General features: G+C 38.9%; 3 non-coding genes across 3 annotated transcripts; 2 read left to right on the top strand and 1 right to left on the bottom strand.

Moving 5' to 3' along the window:
• Positions 1-405: 405 nt before the first annotated feature.
• On the top strand, positions 406-491 carry trnay-gua. The gene is given in 2 exon segments: positions 406-442; positions 456-491. It is a non-coding gene; the product is annotated as a tRNA-Tyr (tRNA).
• A 2,388-nt stretch (positions 492-2,879) lies between these two features.
• On the bottom strand, positions 2,880-2,985 carry LOC112450386. The gene has a single exon (XR_003038984.1). It is a non-coding gene; the product is annotated as a U6 spliceosomal RNA (small nuclear RNA).
• Positions 2,986-8,650: 5,665 nt separating this feature from the next.
• LOC112450385 lies at positions 8,651-8,766 on the top strand. Its single transcript, XR_003038983.1, has one exon. It is a non-coding gene; the product is annotated as a U2 spliceosomal RNA (small nuclear RNA).
• The last annotated feature ends 794 nt before the right edge of the window (positions 8,767-9,560 follow it).

Genomic DNA, 9,560 nt, shown 5'->3' with positions numbered 1-9,560 from the left:
TTTGAAACTGGCCTTAAAGACATTCAGTCGGTGCTTGACAAAAGACAGATTTGAAAAGACCTTAAGTTATTGGACACAGTCGGAGTAAAGCTGAAAGCTGTTGGTTGAAGTATTATTAATCATTGTAGTTTGTCTACAGATAGCCAGCAATGAAGCATAAATATAAACACTTTTTATTAGAAATAAATACCACGTCCAGGTAAATGCAGCTTCAGGAGTTGGTATGATGACAGTCTGAAACGAGAAGCATTTTTGTGAATCCAACAATATGGACAAATGTAAAAAAGTCAGATAAACAAATGAACGCAGGAATAGTTTTTGTCGGCCATGTCCCTTATGGAGTTACAGGGTTTTCCAGCACATTGTTGTGTTTTATCATACGAACTTTCAGACTATCATGCAGCCCCTTCGATAGCTCAGTTGGTAGAGCGGAGGACTGTAGGTTGACAACAGAGATCCTTAGGTCGCTGGTTCGAATCCGGCTCGAAGGAGGTCGCCGTTTTTTGGGGGTTTAAGCCGCTAAATTTTTAAAAATACTTTTAAAAAGCATACTTATTTCTAGTACAAGTCATTGCATACACACGAGTACGCCCCCCACATGTGAAGATCAACATTTAAAAATGAAGTGTCCGAGCTCACCGGATACAGAAAGCTTTGTCAGAAGCGTTCTAATGTTAGAGCAAAGTAAGCCCAAGCAGCCAATCAGAGTGCGACTCATGCTCCGCTGGGCCAATCACGTCACAAGTAGCTGGGTTTACTTTTGACCACAGCCAATCACGTTCCGAGCCGGTGGGCTTACTTTTGACCAATCACGTTCCACCTCCTGGATACGTTAAACTTGTCATTTCATCAAGATCTCTCCGGAATAGTTTGGCGAGCGATGAGTTTACGCAAATTTTCTATTTTAACAGGTAAATGTGTGTCAGATTCCAGGTTTATCTTCTTGTTGTTAGCATAGCATTTTTATCGCGGGGGAAAAAATGATTATAATTCTATGAATGAATCACCGCAAATGTGTGCAGAATATTTGATTTTGTGGCGCTAAAACATATACAAATACAAACTGCACTTAGTATTGTATGTATGGAGTGTGGGTAGCATAACAGAGCTAAAAAGGATAAGATTGTACAATTTTTGATAATGAATAGTACTGTTACTTGGCATTGCTTCACAGCAGCACTGAATGTTTCTTATCTGTAAATTCTTTGAATGCTGAGTGAAAAAAATTATATAGAAATCCAGTGTAATGATTGTTTTATTATATTCAAACAATATTTATATGACTAACATTGTAGCCAAGTGAGTTTTCCAGCAGCCTCCAGAACCTCTGGCTCTGGTATTTCCCCAAACTGGATCTTGCAGTGAGCCAGGACCAGGAAATGATCAGCAGGATCCCCTCCATTCTGCTTCATAAAGGTTGTGGCCTCAGCCTGAACCACCTCCTTACGCCTGGCCCTCCCTGCCACCACGCTCCTGTTTGCCTCCTCAGTCGACCCTGAGGAGTCGACCCTGAAAAGTTCTGCAGAATGAGGGGTGTGCATACATAATCTAAAAGGAAATGAGCACAAACGCTATGTTACTTGTATAAATATTGTTTGAAATAATAAAGCAATAATTACACTGGATTTCTATATCTCTTTTTTCACTCAGCATTAAAAAAACTTACAAATGAGCAACATTCACTGCATTGTTACTGCAATGCCAAGTAACTGGACTATATTAGACCCACATTTTTATAAAATAAGTGTTTGCACGAAAACAAATCTACTCTAGTAGACTTAATTAAGTATAGTTTTCTTAAATTACAGGCACCTGTTTCATTTACACAACTTCAGGTTTTGTGCTTTTTGAAAATCCTAATTCCAAGATTTTTTATTTTTATCTCTGAACTGAAAAAAATATGACTGTAGTATGGTTAGCAAGAAGAAAATCTTGTTCACTTTTGCTGCAGATGGTATCTGTTCAGGTGAGTTTAACAAAATTTTAAATTTTATTTTATCCTGACTTTATGTCATCTATATGATATAGTGGATAAAATGTAGTTGTCTAATTATTGCTCAGAGGCAACGTTTTGGGCGTTTTTTGTTGTTTTTTTTAAATTAGCGATTAGTGTGATTAGAAACGTGCTCCCACCGGATACTGTCGGACATTTTGTTTGCGAGGTTAGCCAATCAGCGTCGCGGATTCCCCTTTGGCTCCTCGTCATCATCTGCTCAGGAGCCAGACGGTCGAGAGAGCGATTCTTCTGAACAGTAAGAGCCAAATATAAGTAATATTTGGATAAATCTGAAGAATATCAACATCTTTAATCTATTTTATCAATTTTTAAGCCCAAACGTCGGTCTCGAATGAATAAAACGGAAAATTTCGGGTTTCGTCGGCTAGCTTGCTAGCTTAATTTGACCTTTAGTTTAACGGTCTGTGTTTTTTTTTTTACTTTATTAACGTAAGCGAACAAAACCAACATCAAACAAAACTAAAATGAATCGATAACTTAGCGGAGCATATTGTATATATAACATAAAAATCCATGGCAGTATAATAAAAATACGATTTGTTTTAAAAATGCAATCAACTTAAAATCATTTTTTGACTTCACAAAACATTGAAACAAAACAAAAAACAATTCCATCCGTTCGAAAATGGATTTATTTATTGTAGGACTTAATCTTTCCGTATTTATGAATTATTAAGTGATGTTTTGTAGCTCAAGGCTTAAAATGTGATGCCTGCTGACTTAAAAAAAAAGAAAACGAGGAACGCTTTACGAATTTGCGTGTAATCCTTCCGCCATCCGGTACGCCATCTTCTCCGTCCCAGTTAGCTCGAGAGACAGTATCTCTTAAAGTGTTCCGTGATCTGACGACTTAAAAAAAAAAGAAAATGAGGAACGCTTCACGAATTTGCGTGTCATCCTTGCGCAGGGGCCATGCTAATCTTCTCTGTATCGTTCCAATTTTAGTATATGTGCTACCGAAGTAACACGTCTCCTTAGTGTCCCTGACCCGAATTTATGAGCCTCTAAGCCGGTCTAACGTCACTGGCGGTCGTCTGAGGACCGTTCATTCATTAAAACCGGGTTAAACGGGAGAAATCCAAGCAAAAACAACCCTAACGGCTATGCAGGAAATGTAATAAACAGTGTTTAATAGCTCTGTTTCAACTTGATCTGATTTATTTCCTGTTTTTAATTCATTTGACGTTCACTTGTAGCTTTCACAAAACCCAGATGCATGCTGGGAAATGAAGCAAGCCGGCTGTGTGACTCAAAGGCAGCCCTGATTGGCTGACTCGAGATCTGAGAAGAAAAGGCTTTACTCGACCTCCGTTTGCTTTAAAAATGACTCTGTTCTGTTCTGTTCAGAGTAACTGTTTGTGTGAGGTCGCCTGCAGACCGTAGCCGGTCTGTAAAAGCTTTTGTTGAAAAGCAGGAAGTCAAACGGAACGTTTTAAGTGTAAGAGCAGTGAACCGACACCAGGCGTCACTGTGAGCTTCTTTATCTGAGATTTAACTGTTCATGTACATGACTGTTGAGACTTTGCTGGAGACGTGTTATCTTGTTTTCTTTCGTTGAATTGAACAGCACTTTGGTCAACATCTGTTTTTGTGCTGTATAAACACATTGACATTAACCCCTTAATACAAATTTAGCTTCAAATATTTCAAAATGAGTTATTCCCACAGTCAAAGAGAAATAAACTCCTTCTGCTGAAGTTAAACTTACATAAAGTGACTCAGACGGAAGAAAAATTTGTTAAACTTGGTCTCACGTCCAGCTGTTCGAACAGAAAATAAATTAGCCTTTGTGTCAGTAAATTAAAGTAAAATAAAACAACACATTTATTGAAAAAAACATGCTCATTAATGTAAGTAGTTAAGCCCAACAGTTGGTCTCTAATGGATAAAACGGCAATGTTTCATCGGCCAGCTTAACATGCCTCATCGGTTACGTTCATAAATGATTTATTTATTTATTGTAGGACTTAATCTTTCAGTGTTTATGAAGCATTAAGTGATGCTTTTGTAGCTTGAGACGGAAATGCAATGTTGTGCCGACGTATGAGCTGATGTTGTATGAGGGTTTAGAACGGGACAAAGCGAGTTTTAAATGGCACTTCAAAGGGCCCAAACACCTAACTCCCTGAAAGCTCCTGGGTTTAGCCAGCTTTTTATTGCCCAAGTATTTTTTCCATTTAAACTGTGGGAGGGATGGAGAGATTAGGGTTAGCAGAGTTGATGTAGGTGAAGTGCTGTGATCCAGCCTCTTAATCACTCTGTTGTTATGTTTTCTTTTTCATAATTTCTCTAGTTTTATCGTTGACATCATTGTGAACATGGCTGTGAGTTGATCTTCATTATGACACTGACTGAAATGCTGTTATGATGGTTATATTGATGCTACTATTTCTATTCTCTCATGATTCTATTGTTATTGTAATCCAATGTTTTAGTCCAGACATCCTGCCTTTAAAAGGCCCCCAATGGGACCTTAATCTTGAGGGCCTCCAGTGAGGCTCAGGGTCTCAGTCAGGGTCTGAGTCTCCAGATAGGAGCCACAGCCCTCATCCAGTACCTCCTGGACACCTTCAGGGGACCGGCAGGCCGGAACACCCTGAACATCCCGTTGCTAGACCATCTCCGCAGCCAGGAAATCTGGTTGACGCAGAGACGGCACCTCAGCTTGATCCAGGACCCGCCGGGCCTGCAGTTGTACACGAAGAGCGGGACACTGACGAAAGGTGGTGTCAGGCTCCTTGTGTACCGCTGCGCAAGGGGATCCTCCTCCCTGGAGAGTTTCCACCTTCACCTGAACACACTACATTTGTGATGGTTTTTTTTGTTTGTTTTAAACACAGAGTATAAGTCATTCTCATTTTCTTTGTTAAACCTGCAGGGACCAGTGCCAGCGCTGCCCACTTTCAGGCCTACCTCCTGGAAGGTCTGATGTGCTGGAACCAGGACCGGATGGACGAAGCAGAGAGAGGAACATCTGAGCTGAGGACCTACAGCAGTGCTGAGAGGGAGGCGATGGACCGACTCAGCCGCAAGATCCTCAAGGTGCCCTTGGACGAGCGCTACCAACCTCCTGGGGCATACACAGGCAAGAATGATTAATGTTAACTCATCATCATCAACTTTATTTATATAGCACTTTAACACCAGCCACAGCTGAAACAAAGTGCAGAACATCAGTAATAAATAAAATAAAGGTCAGAAGTGTTGACCAAAACTCTAACAAAAGAAAAACAATTATACAGGTGTATCTTAAAATGCATCATTTTTTTTAATGGTGATGCATTTCAACAAACCATCAACACTGATATGCAGTGCTAAAAGGAGTACTCTATTTTCTTAAGTTAAAGTACAGATACAGAAGCAGCACAGTAAAATTATCAGATTAAAATTCAACTTGAAGTATCACTTCTAAATGTAGTTTATAAGTAAAAACTAAACTTATTTCTGCTGCATTTTTATGAAGATTCTTCATCAAATAAGGTCTAAAGCAGGTTAAACAAACTGAATGAGCCAGTGGCGTTTTCTTAACTAATTATTGTGATATTTCTAATTAGGAATACTGTACTGCAACCTTAGATTCTTTGTCTGTCAGAAATAGGTCACTATGAAAAATAAATGTTTACATTACATCACTATTTAAATTTCTCTTAAGTACAGTAAATTGCCTTCTTTTTGTCACGATCTGAACAGTACCCAAGTGAGCAGTTCGGCCACAGACAGACGCAGAAACCAGCGGGTAACGGGAAGTGAATTTTTTTTACAGTGTAACGAGTATTAANACTTTTTACTTTGTTACTTTCCACCACTGCTCATGTGGAGTGATGGAGTGCATGTTTGAATTCTTACTTTGTTCAAATTCTTGACTAATAATGTGTATTGTGCTTTGTATGCGTGTTCTTTTACAGGGGAGCTTCTTGGTATGGAGTACATGTACAATCAGTCAGGTCAGTCCTTGGATGACCCAGAGGAAGATATGCAGACGGAGATTTGTTTTGTTCTAAGAAAATAAAAAAAGTCAAATACAAGTTGGGGGTAATTTATTGTCTTCATGTCGGCTTCCTGTTTCTGGAGCTGGGGTCTGCAACCTGTGGCTCTGGGGCCACGTGTGGCCTTCAGCTCCTCGTAACTTTGTCCCAAAATGTTGTGAATCAGAGGATCGTTTTCATGTACGGAAATATACAGTTCCTTGTTTTCCTTGACTATAGAATGTAACATTTTATTAATCTTAATTTTAAGGTTTAAGTGAATTTAAGGAAAAATGTTACATTTGGAGCAACTCCTTTGTCAGAAAGCAGGAATTTAAACGGTGTAAACGGGAACAGGTGATGTAATTTGAGTCTGTGTTGTTTCAGGACATAAATGAACTGCATGATTTATTTTATTTATTTTTCTTGCTTCGGAGTATCCAGATTAGCCCCGTCTCACAGGACCAGCTTTTGTCCCCCAGCAGACAGCTGACAGGAGAACCAACTCTACGCTGCACATTTTGACCCAAGCTTCCTGGAGAATGTGGGTTCTGCTGTGTTCCAGTCTGATTGTTTGGTTTTTGATTTATTTGTCCTCCATTACCTCCACTTCGTCTCAGTGGACAAAAACCCTGCAGCTCAGGAGGGTCAAACTCCAGGCCTCACAGCTCCATGGTCCTGGAAGTTTTAGTTGTTTCTGCTCCAACACACCTGATTAAATTATTTAATCACCTCCTCACCAAACCAGGTTCTCTAAATGCACGTCCACAAGTCATCCATTTAAAGCAGGAGTTTTAAAGCAAGAACATGTCTAAAACATGCAGGAGAGTTCCTGCTCCATCTAAAATCCACCATCGTCTCTGGACTGCGTGCATAAACCCGCCCGGCCATTCCTGTTTCTTAGTCTTTTACAATGCACTTAATATATTAATATAAACATATTTGTGCAAATGATGGGTGTGAAAGCTGTCCTAAAGGTCCGAGGGGACAAACAACAAGGAGAATGTCCCCGTAGTCAATAATTTGTGTGGTTTTACACATAAAATTGCAGAATAAATTGTGCAAAAAACACTAAATATAAAAAAGCTGTCTCCCTGAGGCATGCATGTTATTACATGAATAAAACCAATTAAAACAAGGTTTTTATCATAAGAAAAGGAACATAGCAGCTGGAGATTTTAAGAATATGTTCACACACTAGAATACCATTGTTCTTGAGTTCATGTCAACCATTAGGTACAAGTTTTATTAATATTTTATGTTTTCATAGTTCTCCAAATTCAGATCATCTAGGCTCAAATCGCCCCTTTATATTTTATCTGGACAGAAAATGATTAGAATGAATAAAAACCACCCTTCATCCATGTTTTGTGCTTAAACTGTTAAAATAAAGTTTTGTTTGAAAAAAAAGACGGCTAGCTAACATTGACCTCGGCTACAAATGTGAGGCTAATTAAGCTAATGGCGTATTTTAATTCGAATAAAAAAGCACCAAAGGTGAGCGTTAGCTATACGGAGGGAAAACCTTAGGCGATAGAAAGATTTTCAGAAGAAGAAATGTTGTTTTATGTTATATTGGTTGTATATTTTGTCCCTATTTTTACAGTTTTCTTAGTTAGCTTCACGGTTTAACGTTACCCCGTCTGCGCATGCGCACTAAGAGGTCCGTTAATTAGTTCAGGTTCTTCAGCTTGGTGAGGACGGTTCAAGGTGAAGTTTGTGTTTCCTTATTTCTTATTTTTTTCTCCTTTGATACAAATATTGTCGTGTCTAATTTGTACATAACGAAAGCGAAAAAGTAAATTCGGTTTTCTTTGTCTGTTTTTTAGTCTTTGACGCGGTTTGTAGTTCTGTAACGGCCGTCCGCCATTTCCGGAGGGTTTAATTACAGTTGAGCCGTCGTGCTTGCTGCTTAAATTCTTACAAATAACCGATAATTTTAATGAAATTGTGGAACGACAATTATAATAATAATGTGGAATTGGTACATTAAAGGTACATGTAGGACCTAAATAGTTTATTAACTGACGTTTTGCCACTCCAGAACTGAAAACGGGTTTTAACCGAAATTTTTTCACGTTGAATTTTTTTTTCTTCGCCTTTTTTTTTCTCATAAACTTAAAAACAGCGTTTTTAAGTTTATAAGTTTATAGCGTTTTTTTAGTGGAAATGTGTACAATGTGATTAATTCGTCTTCGTGAGATGAAGATGAAGAGCTGCAGTTCTTCCTCCTTTCCACAGGGAAGGACTAAAAGAGTTAGTTTTATCATAAAACTTTAATTTACCTTGGCTGTACAGGTTTATTTACCTCATAAGGTGAAGCAGAATGTGGTATATTTATCTGTTTAATGAAAAAAATGTTATTTAAGCTCATTTGTAGAGAAAGTTTAGTTTTTTTATTCGTCTATTCTTCTCTGCCTTCCTATTGGTTTGAAGTGGATCACGTGACCCGGAAAAAGCGCAGGGGCTTTTCTTTGTAAGCATCAGTTTCAGATTTAAAGCAGCGGAACAACACAGTGATTACTCCGTCTGTAGTTTAACATCATTAATGTTCCAGTTTTAAGTCAAAAATAAAAGTTGAGCCACGAATATTAATGTTTAGTTTCTGATCCGTGAGTCAGGATGGCGGTGGGGAGAGTGACCCGGTTTCCTCCGACAGTTTGGTGGTATCGCTTCTCGGCCTTTTGGCTAAGATCAAGTGTAGTATCTGTTCTTATCAGTTTAATATCTGATACGTCCCCTACCCGGGGACCAAATAATAAATTACGTCTAGATAAAACTTTCGGTGTCTAGCTCACGGATGACCTGAAACAGGAACGCTAATGTTGGCCAGCCGTCCATAAGTGTAGCGGTCCTATTTCGGGTCAACCGTGAGCTAGACGCCACTAACTCTGCGGAGCGCGAATATACAATATCCAACTTAAAACTAACTTCACTACGGTCGCAAACCAGTTTCCTCCCCAGCTGCAGCTGTTTTGCACGTCCTGCAGTGTAATCATGGAACATAAACGCATCGACAAACACTTTGTGTCTGCAAAACATGTGAGGAGAGCTGCAGACCAGGGACAATCCNCGGTGCACCCCCCTGAAGTGTTAAAAGAAATGTTGTCACACTTTATATGTTGCTCTAGTAGTTGTTATATCTATCTGCATCCTCTTGATCAACTTTTAATTTTGGTTAGAGGTTTAGTTGTGACCCTAATGTGAGTCATGATACATCATATAAGGCTCCTCAAATAATCTCTAAGCTTAAATTTATTGTAAAAACACAGCTAATGACACATTATGTATCTATAATTATAACAAGAATAGATACAGTAAATCACAGGTTATTGAAACGGTTTCATGGTTAAGGTAGTTGTCCCGTTGCTCTTGATTAGTTAACTAACAATATTTGATGCCAGGTTAGTAGAAACTTGTGTTTTAAAGAGGAACATCTTGTTTGAATCTGTTTCAGAGGATGGTGTTTCTCCTCCTGAACAGCAGGGGGCAGCAGCACTACTGCAGGATATGAATGGATGAAATCTGTGAGTTAGCTCTTTGTGAACACATGCTGCAGTGCATTGTGGGTAACATGA

Source organism: Kryptolebias marmoratus, linkage group LG19 (assembly GCF_001649575.2).
Source record: "Kryptolebias marmoratus isolate JLee-2015 linkage group LG19, ASM164957v2, whole genome shotgun sequence".
Lineage (NCBI taxonomy): Eukaryota > Metazoa > Chordata > Actinopteri > Cyprinodontiformes > Rivulidae > Kryptolebias > Kryptolebias marmoratus.
The sequence above is the reverse complement of the archived record's forward strand: the minus strand, read 5'-3'. Positions and strand labels throughout refer to the sequence as shown.